At 52.4% G+C, this 13,265-nt stretch overlaps 1 protein-coding gene across 1 annotated transcript in view; it reads right to left on the bottom strand.

Annotated features, from left to right (window-relative positions):
- Positions 1-11,598, bottom strand: part of LOC146868964 (uncharacterized) — a 145,967-nt gene extending 134,369 nt beyond the window's left edge. Inside the window, exon 1 of the mRNA XM_085614059.1 lies at positions 11,345-11,598. The gene's annotated coding sequence lies outside the window, so the exon portion shown is untranslated. The remainder of the gene's footprint in view (positions 1-11,344) is intronic.
- Between the last annotated feature and the right edge of the window lie 1,667 nt (positions 11,599-13,265).

Below are 13,265 nucleotides of genomic sequence, written 5' to 3'. Positions count from 1 at the left end.
GAAGGGTGCCACGAGACATGGGATTTCGAAAGAGGTGGGCTCATGATGACCGAGTGCTTGGGGGGGGGGATGCCAGAGTATCATTATCTGACTGCAGGCCCGACAGCTTTCTAAAGTGTACAGGGATACGTATATGGCTTGGCATCATCTAGTTAGGGACATACAGACCTACATATATATATATATATATATATTCCAATCGCAGATACTGACAAAGAGGAGCGGCGCAGCCTCTCGGGTCGGGGCCTGTCTCAGGTGTGTCAGACACCTCAAATACTCCTCAGACACAAGCACCCTTCAGCCGCGTGAAACAGGCCGCGCCGACGAGCCTTTCAAGCTCTTTATTTTCAAGCAGAAAACAGCACGACGCGTTTCAAGGCCAACACCTCTTAATCATATGCCACAGATCAGGAGTGGGTTCGTTTGCTTTTTAAATAACGTAAGTCAAACATCGAAAATGGACCAATGTCCATGTGTTTGATTTAAAGAGGCAGTCCGTGTACATGTTTTTTTAATATTGTTTCACATGACAGGAATGGTAAGTAATATTTAATGTTCATATTCAAAATAGTTCCTCTGTAAGTCAGATGTTTTTTCCTTTCACATTTCCACTCCTGCATTTATATGTTGTACTTATTTATATGTTATTGCATTACTAGTAAAGGCAATGAATGCATCTTTGGGACACGGTTCAAATCAGGTGAAGTTTTGCCAAAAGCACCATCGGAGAAAGCAAGCACCTTAAGACATTGTTTGAGGCATTATGGGCATTGTGGTCCTAGTAACGACGGAGTACAACTCGGGGCCTTTCAGCAGAGCGCACCATGCCACGAGTGTGCTTAAACCCTTCTATTGTGAATAGGTTGATGCACATGCACGGCTCTGGTCTGTAGCAAGCGTTAATGCACCAATGGACGTGCATACCCCAGGACTGTACGTGTACCGATGTATTGAGTGCACACGCAACAGCAGAGTTGCATTGTTTGAATAAAGAAATATACCTAATATCCCCGCAGAGGTAAAGTTATCTGCACACACCGGCTTCTGGAGCACTATCTGTGTGTTTACAAGTATGTTTGCAGAAGCAAGCAGATGTTCACAGCAATGCCCGCACAACGTATTTACATCTACTCGCGAGATACCCGCTCACGTGCATGCATGCATGCTTGAGTATCTTTGCATTAAAGGGCCTGCGTTTGTAGGTGTGGTTTCATGTACCTCGGTGCATGTGTGTTTCATTCCTGAGTTTCTGTCCGAACTTTAACAGTGAAGTCGAACGCATCGACGTATCCGCTCTCAGGCGGGGCTTCTGGGTGGATTGAATGGTGTTTGTTATTCATAGAATTTTTCATGAGACTCCTAGCTTGGTTCTGGAATCCGGTGCGCGTGATTAACACTCTCTCTGAAAGATAAAACACACATCTGACCCTCCCTGAATGAACTGAAGCCTGCAGCCCACCTCAACCCCGACCCCCCCCCCCAGCTTGTTAATCATCATAAACTCCTATCACCCCCCCATGATCCCATAATGCTCACCACTGTCTTTAACCTGCCCCTGTCCAGCTGGACGTGTGTTTGGGTGTCGAGTGACATGTGGAGCTCCCTGAGGACCAATGGCTCTGGAGTCACCGTTTCAGGAGTAGCACCAAGTTACCCCCCCCCCCCCCCCCCCCCAAGTTACTGGTACAGGGGGTATTTGTAACTACTGGGGATAGCATAAGGCGCCTAGGGTCGGACTGGTAAGGTGGACACTCGGGCAGTGGACTGGTATCTGAGTTACGTGATATGGGAGTCTCTTCTTGTCCTTGGGGGTTCTATATATCTATTTTGAACGGGCAGGAAGAACTTACCAGCGTTGCAAGGCAACAAAAAACAAGACATTTATTTAGGTCTCGCCTAGCGAACGCAGCGCCTGCGATGCTTCGCTTGGAGAGACTAATGTTGTGGATTTTAATAGCGAAGGGAGACAAACCATGTGCGCGCACGGACAGGCGATGTGCACGCGCATGGTTTGTCTCCTCTCTGCCTCACACGCTCCCACCGCGCGCGCTGCAACTATACAAGGCAGACACGCGCTTGTTTCAAATCTTCAAAAAAGCTTTGCACCAGAAACCTAAGAAACCCCGCAGTTCTCGAATAATCACGAAGCAAGTCCGCATAAAAAGGCAATTTCTTTTCTGCAAGTCACGGGCCCGAAATATCGGAAAACATTGAACTCCAAGCAATATTTCACTAGATGGCAGTCATGCCCCATAATGGCTGCTGCACCTGGCCCTTCACATAACAAAATGTGTGTTGTAATACACATTTGCCACACACGATATAATCTGTTTCCCTTTTAAATAAGTAACGAGCAGCTTCTGTCTGCTGGGCTGTTTATATCTTCAAAGACTGTTTATATTTCACCTGCCCCTGTCTACATGTCGCACTATAAACGAGACCCTGGTAGGCTTTGTTCGTAGAGGGCTTCGGATTTCTGCTCTCTCTCACCAGCATTGTGTAAAGGGAGAATGAAGGAGTGTGAAGCCTCATGATTCTATTACAGGACCGCAGGCTTCGTATTATGCTTCTCTTTCTTATTTATTGCTACGCACAGCAGCCAATGAAAACTTTTCTTCTGTAAAACAAACTACATTTCTCTCCTTCTTTAGACCCCCTCTGCTCCTTCCTTGGTCCCTCTCTGCTCCTTCCTTGCTCCCTCTCTGTTCCTCCCTTCTCCCTCTCTGCTCTTTCATGGTCTTTCTTTGCTATTTCCTGCCCCCTTTCTGCTCCTCTCATGGTCCCTCAGTCCTCTCTCCTTGGTCCCTCTCTGCTCCTTCCCAGGGCACAAGTCCTAAAAAAAGAAGTGGGGGGACGCTGTCACCGGAAGTGACGTCACAACAGGAATCTCATGAAAAGAAGTGGGGGGACGCTGTCACCGGAAGTGACGTCACAACAGGAATCTCATGAGTATTCATATGCCTTTAGATGACGGGGCATTTCACAGCACTGCTACCCCTGGTCTGTTCCTCGATGTCCTTTGCATCCCCCCCTCCCCCCCACTCCCACGAGGGGGTGCCCCAGTTGCACAACGAAGTGCTCAAAAGTGCACAAGATACAGAAGGACACACATTCCAAGCGTTAACCGCCTGCTCGCTCCGCCTCCCAATCACTCCAGCCTGCACACACCACCGGTGCCTCTTAAAGTCTCCAATTACAAATATTAGCATATCTTTGGTAATTTACGGGAAACTTCCCTCACACCCGGGCTCTCTGCTCACACAATGCTGTCCAGCTTTTGGGCAGGGGGGACGGCGTCCACCCGGAAAAACCTGGTAAAATAAGTGGGGGGACGCCGTCCACCCGCGTGGTACCCCGACTCGAGCCCTGCTCCTTCCTTGGTCCCTCTCTGCGCCTCTATAGCCATCTCCAATATCTTGGCCAAGGGACCGACCACATCAAGAAGCTTGTCTTGGCACCCTCGCCAGGCGTGATCTATACCCTTCTTAGGGTCCTTGGCAAACTTTTTAAGGAAAGTTAGTAGACTAGAATCAATTTCTGGCGTTTCAGCCACCTTGTCCAAAAGATCCGGTCGGGAACATTCAGACCGCAGTCTGTTGCGCACCTCCTTGTCAAAACTTTTGCGCAAATTCTCATGCAGGTACGCCGCCACCTCCGGGGCAGGCAGCCAATCAGAGGACCTAGGATGAACAATATCCGAGGGGTTGAACGTGAAAGGCGTAGGGGCCGTCTGTGGAGTCTCCACATTCTTAGCCTTCCTAGATTTCTTCTTGGGAGGGGAATCATCTGGGGTGTCCGATGAGGTGGAACCAGGTTCCGAGTCGGTATCCTGAACCCTCTCTCTCTCCGTCTCAGGACACGGAAGTGACGAGTAAGAGGCAGAATGAGGCCAGGGCTTAGGCTGTGGCCCTTCTGACGGAGCTTCTGCTGGGGTAGTGAAGCCATGATGCTTCGCGAACCTCTCCAATTGCCTAGTAATAGGCTTCAATGCAGTCGCCAATGCCTGCTGCACAGTTCCCGGAACTGCCTTCTCCAGGGCCTTGTTGACCGACTCCTGCACGGAAGCGTCCAGGGCCCTCTGTATGGAACTCAGCCTGGAATGGCAAAAACGAAAGAAAAACGACAGAAAACGGGCAGTTACGACATGCGTAGCCCAAATCCTACCAAAATAGCCCATTTGGGCTACGCACGTGGAAACCTAAAACAAAAGTAAAAGTGACAGGCTCCCAGCGCACCGGCATATGAGGGGAGCCTTCGCGCTATCTCAAAAGGTGAATTTCACCCGCCGAAGGCGGGGCGGTACCGTGCTCAATGTTCTGGTTAAGCGCTAAACGCGCTGAAATTTAGACTGGCAAAGCGCCGAGCGCCGCGTGTTTTAATTGCAAAATCGGCGCGATGCACACCCGCATCGAACGCCGTACTCGGGGGACTCTGTAAAGCCCATAAAGTATCCCAGCTCCCAGCGGGAGCCCCGTAGCACCAAGGGCGGTTCAGTTAATTTGCAAAGCGGCGTTAGTTAAGCAATTAAAGCATCAATCATCAAAACAACACATTAGCAATGCCAATAATCAAGATCTCAACCTAACTGTCTGCGTGAGCAGCAAAGAAAGAGGACTGGTTCTGGTGTTGCTGGCTCTTACGGGGCTCTGCAGGAAGTGATGTGGTGCATGCATCATGAGAAATGTAGTTTGTTTTACATAAGAAAAGTTTTCATTGGCTGCTGTGAGTAGCAATAAATAAGAAAGAGAAGCATAATCCTCGCCTCTGTGTCCTTAATAGAATTGAAAATTCTTGGCGCGAATGCTAGCTAATTTTTTATTCTCACACACAGGAGGATTATGAAACCTCACGATTCTCAGAGGTTGTGGTTCTCACTGGTCTCACACGTTGGAGGGTTATGAGGCATTAGGAGTCTCTCGCATACAGGAGAGAAGTGAAGTTTTATGACGAGGGTTGCTAGATGTCCAGATTCTGTGGCTCCGCATGAATCTGTACCACCCCAGAAGTGATGGAGCAGAGCCATATATAAGCGCCACCTATGCACACTGATGTCCGGCCCTTTCTTTATACACCCTTCGACTTGCATCCGAAGCTCTGCTTGCGAACTATGTTGGACTTCCAGTAGGCTCCTAAGCCTTATCACAGTGTGCTAGGAAATGGTGTCTCCACTGAAAACAGGATTCAAGCCATGCCGAGATCGCAGGAAGCAGATGTTGGTCACGGACCAACAGAAAGTATGTGTCTGGTACTTGGGCCCCAGGCACCACTCTTAAGTCATGCAACAAGTGTGCTTTTATGCACACCTAGGCGCATCAGGAGTGGGAGGCAAAACTCTACATTGCCAAACACTAGAGTAGTTGTGATCAAAGCATGGGGCCCCCTGCAAGTCATGGGCCTGGGTACCATTTTATTCTGCAAAAAATCCACTTCCTGGTTGAAGTCTTCTGGGAAATCCAAGCTGAAGTCCAGACACAAGCACAAGAAACCTAAGTGGGACTCGACTCCTTCTCATCTGTCGAAGTCTAGATCCCACTGCTCCAAGGCCTCCGGAATCCAAACCAATGTTGCTATTGGTCCTGGCATGGTCTGAATCTCCCTGACTACTGTTGACCCCACAGCAAATATCTCCTGCAAAAAAGCTGTGCTGAAAATGTTTGTTGTGGTTCTGGCTCCCTCTGGTGTGCCTTTAAGCCCCACATAGAAACAGGGTTCTCCAGTCAAACTTCCGCTGGAGGATCCACCAAGATTCCGGCTACCCCAGCAGAGCACACTACCGAAACTGAGTTCTACCCTTGCGCCAAGGTCCACGTGGATTCCGTCTGTATAAATGTCAATCGTTGATTCAGTCCCGTTGCCTGTCTTTGATGCTGAGCTGACATGAGCCCTATCAAGGCCTATGTCATGCTGTGAAATTACAAATGCACAACTGGTGGTTATGCAGCCATATTTAAATCCAATACCTCTACCACAAGGCCGGTGCAGGCAGCAAGAAGACCCCAAGACCCCAATGCTCTTAAAGACACTGATGGTGACAAAGAGTACAGTCTGCTCCCCCCTCATTATATGGAGGATTCATTTTATGAAAATTTACAAAATGCCAGTGAGCTAAACACATTTCATGAAACAAAGCAAGATGAGACGCTTACGACACCTACAGTGGTGGCCCAAAGGGGAGCTGAAGCACCAGAACTGCAGTTGCCACTTTAGGGATGAAAACAAATATATTGAATGAGATTCTTGAACCAGGGCCAGTGTTTCTAAGCTGTTATTGCAATTAATGAAGCCTTTACAAATGCATTTGTTGCTACATGATGTAAGCCATGCTTATGCCTTCCAGTCAGTCAGTCTGTGGCTAGACAAGACAACATAGAGCTGTTCCTCGATGACCCGGAGTTATAAACAAGCATTTGCAATGCAATAGGTCTCGCATTTACGCGATTTTGAGCTATTGACATTGCAAATAACAATGCCTTTTATTTTTGTTTTCGTTTTAAAACATAAATAAAAGGCATTGTCATTTATAATGCCAATAGCTTTAGCTTGCGTAAATGCGAGACGTATTGCATTTCAAATGCTTGTTAATGTAAGAGGTCATTCATTAGTACATAATGTCTTCTTGGTTTTACATAGGGTAGCAAAAATTATTATAACACTTTTTTATAATAACTTTTTAAAATGCTACACAGCTGCCACAATGCTCTACAACATAGCTTAAAAACATTGGCAAAGCCAATAGCTGTATCTACACACTTATAAGATCCCAAAGGCGAGACCTATTGGCTATGCCAATGCTTGTTGCTCCTTCCTTGCTCCTTCCTTGCTCCCTCTCTGCTCCTTCCTTGCCCCCTCTCTGCTTCTTCATTGGAACTTCTTTGCTCCTTCCTTTGTCCCTCTCTGCTCCCTCCTTAGTCCCTTTTTGCTCCTTCCTTGTCCTTTCTCTGCTCCTTCTTTGGCCCTCCTCTGTTCCTTCCTTGCCCCCTCTGTTCCTTCCTTGCTCCCTCTCTGCTCTGTCTTTGGTCCCTCTCTGCTTCTTCCTTGGTACTTCTTTGCTCCCTCCTTGGTCCCTTTTTGCTCCTTCCTTGTCCCCTCTCTGCTTCTTCCTTGGCCCCTCTCTGCTCACTCGTTGGTCCCTTTTTGCTCCTTCTTTGTCCCCTCTCTGCTCCTTCTTTGCCCCCCTCGGTTCCTTCCTTTCCCCCTCTCTGCTCCTTCTTTGGTCCCCCTCCGTTCCTCCCTTTATCCCTCTCTGATCCTCCTTGTCCCCTGTCTGTTCCATCTTTGGTTTCTCTCTGCTTCTTCCTTGGTCCCTTTTTGCTCCTTCCTTGATCCCTCACTGCTCCTTCTTTGCCCCCCTCGGATCCTTCCTTGGTCCCTCTCTGCTTCTTCGTTGATTCCTCTCCGCTTAATTCATGGTCCCTCTCTCTGTTCCTTCCTTGTCCCCCTCTGTTCCATTCTTGTCCCTCTCTGCTCCTTTCGTGGTCTTTCTGTGCTCATTCCTTGCACCCTTTCTGCTCCTTTCATGGTCCCTCAGTCCTCTCTCCTTGGTTCCTCTCTGTTCCTCCTTGTCCCACCTCTGTTCCTTCCTTGGTCCCTCTCTGCTTTTTCCTTGGTACTTCTTTGCTCCTTCCTTGGTCCCTCTCTGCTCCCTCCTTGGTCCCTTTTTGATCATTCCTTGTCCCTCCTCTTCTCCTTCTTTAGACCCCCTTGGTTCCTTCCTTGGTCCCTCTCTGCTCCTTCCTTGCTCCCTCTCTGCTCCTTCCTTGGTCCCTCTCTGTTCCTCCCTTCTCCCTCTCTGCTCCTTTCGTGGTCTTTCTGTGCTATTTCCTGCCCCCTTTCTGTTCCTTTCATGGTCCCTCAGTCCTCTCTCCTTGGTCCCTCTCTGCTCCTTCCTTGGTCCCTCTCTGCTCCTTCCTTGGCCCCTCTCTTCCCCCTTCATGGTCCCTCTCTCTGTTCCTTCCTTGGTCCCTCTCTGTTCCTTCCTTGTCCCCTCTCTGCTCCTTCTTTGGCCCCCCTCGGTTCCTTACTTGGTCCCTCTCTGCTCCTTCCTTGGTCCCTCTCTGATCCTTCCTTGTCGCCTCTCTTTTCCTTCTTTGGCTTCCCTCTCTGCTCCTTCCTTGGTCTCTCTCTGATCCTTCCTTGTCCCCTCTCTGCTTCTTCTTTGGCCCCCCTCGGTTCCTTCCTTGGTCCCTCTCTGCTCTTTCCTTGGTCCCTCTATGCTCTTTCCTTGGTCCCGCTTTGATCCTTCCTTGCCCCCTCTCTGCTCCTTCCTTGGTCCCTCTCTGATCCTTCCTTGTCCCCTCTCTGCTCCTTCTCTGGCCCCCCTCGGTTCCTTCCTTGGTCCCTCTCTGCTCCTTCCTTGGTCCCTCTATGCTCCTTCCTTGGTCCCGCTCTGATCCTTCCTTGCCCCCTCTCTGCTCCTTCTTTGGCCTCTCTCTCTGGTCCTTTCTTGGTACCTCTCTGGTCCTCCCTTTGTCCTATCTCTGCTCCTTCCCTGCTCCCTTTCAGCTCCTCCTTGGTCGTGGTCCCTGTCCCTCTTTGCTCCTTCCTTGTGTTCCTTCATTGGTCCCTCTCTGCTCCTTCTTTCGCCCCCTCGGTTCCTTCCTTGGTCCCTCTCTGCTCCTTCCTTGGTCCCACTCTGCTCCTTCCTTGGTCCCTCTTTGCTCCTTCCTTGGTCCCTCTCTGCTCCTTCCTTGCCCCCTCTCTGCTCCTTCATTAGACCCTCTTTGCTCCCTCCTTGGTCCCTCTCTGCTCCTTCTTTGGCCACTCTCAGCTCCTCCTTGGTCCCTCTTTGCTCCTTCCTTGCTCCCTGGATCCTTCCTTGCTCCCTCTTTGCTTCTACCTTGGCCCCTCTTTGTTTCTTCCTTACACCCTTTCTTCCTTCCTTAGTCCCTCTCTGCTCTTTCTTTTGTCTCTCTTTGTTTCTTCCTTACCCACTTTGTTCCTTCCTAAGTCCCTCTCTGCTCCTTCTTTGGTCCGTCTCTGATCCCGCCTTGGGCCCTCGCTCTGCTCCTTCCTTAGTCCCTCTTTGCTCCTACCTTGGTCCCTCTCTGCTCCCTCCTTGGCCCCTCCCTGCTCCTTCTCTGGCCCCTCTCAGCTCCTCCTTGCTCCCTCTTTGTTCCTTTCTTGCTCCCTCTTTGCTCCTACCGTGGTCCCTCTCTGCTCCCTCCTTGGATCCTCTCTGCTCCTTCTCTGGTCCCTCTCAGCTCCTCCTTGCTACCTCTTTGCTACTCCTTTGCTCCCTCTCTGATCCTTCCTTGTTCCCTCTCCACTCCTTCCTTGGTCCCTCTCTGCTCGTTCTTTGGTCTCTCTTCGTTTCTTCCTTACCCCCTTTGTTTCTTCCTTAGTCCCTCTCTGCTCCTTCCTTAGTCCCTCTTTGCCCCTTCCTTGCTCCCTCGTTGCTCCCTCTTTGCTCCTCCTTGGTCTTGGTCCCTGTCCCGCTCTGCTCCTTCCTTGGTCCCTCTCTGCTCCTTCCTTGGTCCCTCTCTTCTCCTTCCTTGGTCCCTCTCTTCTCCTTCCTTGGTCCCTCTCTGCTCCTTCCTTGTTCCCTCTCCACTCCTTCCTTGGTTCCTCTCTGCTCTTTCTTTTGTCTCTCTTTGTTTCTTCCTTACCCCCTTTGTTCCTTCCTAAGTCCCTCTCTGCTCCTTCCTTGGTCCCTCTCTGATCCCGCCTTGGCCTCTCTCTGCTCCTTCCTTGGTCCCTCTCTGCTCCTTCCTTGTTCCCTCTCCACTCCTTCCTTGGTCCCTCTCTGCTCTTTCTTTTGTCTCTCTTTGTTTCTTCCTTACCCCCTTTGTTCCTTCCTAAGTCCCTCTCTGCTCCTTCCTTGGTCCCTCTCTGATCCCGCCTTGGCCTCTCTCTGCTCCTTCCTTAGTCCCTCTTTGCTCCTTTCTTGCTCTTTCTTTGCTCCTACCTTGGTCCCTCTCTGCTCCCTCCTTGGCCCCTCTCTGCTCCATTCTCTTTTCCCTCTCTGCTCCTTCCTTGGTCCCTCTCTGATCCCGCCTTGGCCTCTCTCTGCTCCATTCTCTTTTCCCTCTCAGCTCCTCCTTGCCTCCTCTTTGCTCCTTCCTTGCTCTCTCTTTGCTCCTTCCTTGGTCCCTCTCTGCTCCCTCCGTGGCCCCTCTCTGCTCCTCCTCTAGTCCCTCTCAGCTCCTCCTTGCTCCCTCTTTGCTCCTTCTTTGCTCCCTCTCTGCTCCTTCCTTGTTCTCTCTCCACTCCTTCCTTGATCCCTCTCTGCTCCTTCTTTGGTCTCTCTTCGTTTCTTCCTTACCCCCTTTGTTCCTTCCTTAGTCCCTCTCTGCTCCTTCTTTGGTCCCTCTCTGATTCCGCCTTTCCTCTCTCTGCTCCTTCCTTAGTCCCTCTTTGCTCCTTCCTTGCTCCCTCGTTGCTCCTTCTTTGCTCCCTCTCAGCTCCCCCTTGGGTCCTCTCTTCCTTCCTTTAGCTCCCGCTACTCCCCCCGACTCCCTTGTTCCTTCCTTTAGCTCCCGCTTCTCCCCCCTGGCTCCCTTGTTCCTTCCTTTAGCTCCTGCTTCTCCCCCCGACTTCCTTGTTCCTTCCTTTAGCTCCCGCTTCTCCCCCCTGGCTCCCTTGTTCCTTCCTTTAGCTCCTGCTTCTCCCCCCTGACTCCCTTGTGCCTTCCTTTAGCTCCTGCTTCTCCCCCCTGACTCCCTTGTGCCTTCCTTTAGCTCCTGCTTCTCCCCCCGACTTCCTTGTGCCTTCCTTTAGCTCCCGCTTCTCCCCCCGACTTCCTTGTTCCTTCCTTTAGCTCCCGCTTCTCCCCCCTGGCTCCCTTGTTCCTTCCTTTAGCTCCTGCTTCTCCCCCCTGACTCCCTTGTGCCTTCCTTTAGCTCCTGCTTCTCCCCCCGACTTCCTTGTGCCTTCCTTTAGCTCCTGCTTCTCCCCCCCGACTTCCTTGTTCCTTCCTTTAGCTCCCGCTTCTCCCCCCTGGCTCCCTTGTTCCTTCCTTTAGCTCCTGCTTCTCCCCCCTGACTCCCTTGTGCCTTCCTTTAGCTCCTGCTTCTCCCCCCGACTTCCTTGTGCCTTCCTTTAGCTCCCGCTTCTCCCCCCTGACTCCCTTGTTCCTTACCTGGCCACGGTTCCTCCCCAGGGCTCCCTCTTCCCGCCTCTTGTGCCAGGTTCCGTTCCTGGCTTCTCTGTGCCTTCCTTGCTCCCTCTCCTCTCCTCTGTGGTCTCTCTCTACCCCTTCCTTGCTCCCTCCTTGCCCCCTAGTTGTTTGCTCTCTGCTCCTTCCTTACTCCATCTCAGCTGCCCCTTGGGTCCTCTCAGCCCCCCCTTGGGTCCTCTCTTCCTTCCTTAAGCTCACACTTCTCCCGCTGACTCCCTAGTTCCTTACCTGGCCGCGGTTCCTCCCCAGGGCTCCCTCTTCCCTCCTCTTGTGCCCGTTCCGTTCCTGGCTTCCCTGTTCCTTCCTTCGTCTGCAGTGAGTTTCTTTCTCCTCCCATCTTCTGCACCCCCCTCGCCTCCCCCACAGCGGAATGTGAGGAATGCCCCCACCTCCCGGGCTCCTCTAAGGGGAGGGCCAGAGGCAGACACCAGCGGCTGCCCCCGGCCCCCACCGGCTCCTCCACTGTGCCTCACTGCGCCCTCCCACCTCACTCATTCATGTCTCCCTCCCTCCAGTACCTCACTGCACCCTTCCTCCTAACCCATCCCTCCCCCTCCGATCTCAATCCACCCACACCGGGACAGTGTCTCCCCCCATACATGGCTCAGAGCACCCTCCCTCCAGGCGGTACAAGTGCGTCTGTCCTCCTCGGCCCGCACGGTGAGGGGGTTTCTGATCACACTGTATGACACCGACTGAAAAACAAGCAGGGGCAAAGCCAAGCACGTTTCGAGTTTAAATGTACTTTTTTTACAAAGCTCCATTAACACTGAAGAGAGTACATCAGGGAAGCAGCAGTACAAGCTGGACAGAGGACAGGAGCGTCCCTACAGGCGCCTCTCACAACCCACGGGCACTGCATGCAGCAGTACAAGCCGGACAGAGGACAGGAGCGTCCCTACAGGCGCCTCTCACAGGCACTACATGCAGCAGGGGAAGCTGGAGAGAGGATAGGAGCGTCCCTACAGGCGCCTCTCACAGGCACTGCATGCAGCAGTACAAGCCGGACAGAGGACAGGAGCGTCCCTACAGGCGCCTCTCACAACCCACGGGCACTGCATGCAGCAATACAAGCCGGACAGAGGACATGAGCGTCCCTACAGGCGCCTCTCACAGGCCCACGGGCACTACATGCAGCAGGGGAAGCCGGACAGAGGACAGGAGCGTCCCTACAGGAGCCTCTTACAGGCAGTACAAGCTGAAGAGAGGACATGAGCGTCCCTACAGGCGCCTCTCACAGGCAGTACAAGCTGAAGAGAGGACATGAGCGTCCCTACAGGCGCCTCTCACAGGCCCACGGGCACTGCATGCAGCAATACAAGCCAGACAGAGGACAGGAGCATCCCTACAGGCGCCTCTCACAGGCCCACGGGCACTGCATGCAGCAATACAAGCCAGACAGAGGACAGGAGCATCCCTACAGGCGCCTCTCACAGGCCCACGGGCACTGCATGCAGCAATACAAGCCAGACAGAGGACAGGAGCGTCCCTACAGGCGCCTCTCACAGGCCCACGGGCACTGCATGCAGCAGGGGAAGCCGGACAGAGGACAGGAGCGTCCCTACAGGAGCCTCTTACAGGCAGTACAAGCTGAAGAGAGGACATGAGCGTCCCTACAGGCGCCTCTCACAGGCCCACGGGCACTACATGCAGCAGGGGAAGCCGGACAGAGGACAGGAGCGTCCCTACAGGAGCCTCTTACAGGCAGTACAAGCTGAAGAGAGGACATGAGCGTCCCTACAGGCGCCTCTCACAGGACCATGGGCACTGCATGCAGCAGGGGAAGCCGGACAGAGGACAGGAGCGTCCCTACAGGAGCCTCTTACAGGCAGTACAAGCTGAAGAGAGGACATGAGCGTCCCTACAGGCGCCTCTCACAGGCCCACGGGCACTACATGCAGCAGGGGAAGCCGGACAGAGGACAGGAGCGTCCCTACAGGAGCCTCTTACAGGCAGTACAAGCTGAAGAGAGGACATGAGCGTCCCTACAGGAGCCTCTTACAGGCCCACGGGCACTGCATGCAGCAATACAAGCCAGACAGAGGACAGGAGCGACCCTACAGGCGCCTCTCACAGGCCCACGGGCACTGCATGCAGCAATACAAGCCAGACAGAGGACAGGAGCGTCCCTACAGGCGCCTCTCACAGA

The sequence above is a fragment of the Triturus cristatus genome, chromosome 1_2, assembly GCF_964204655.1.
Source record: "Triturus cristatus chromosome 1_2, aTriCri1.1, whole genome shotgun sequence".
NCBI classification, from domain to species: domain Eukaryota; kingdom Metazoa; phylum Chordata; class Amphibia; order Caudata; family Salamandridae; genus Triturus; species Triturus cristatus.
This window is presented reverse-complemented; position numbering and strand designations above follow the sequence as displayed.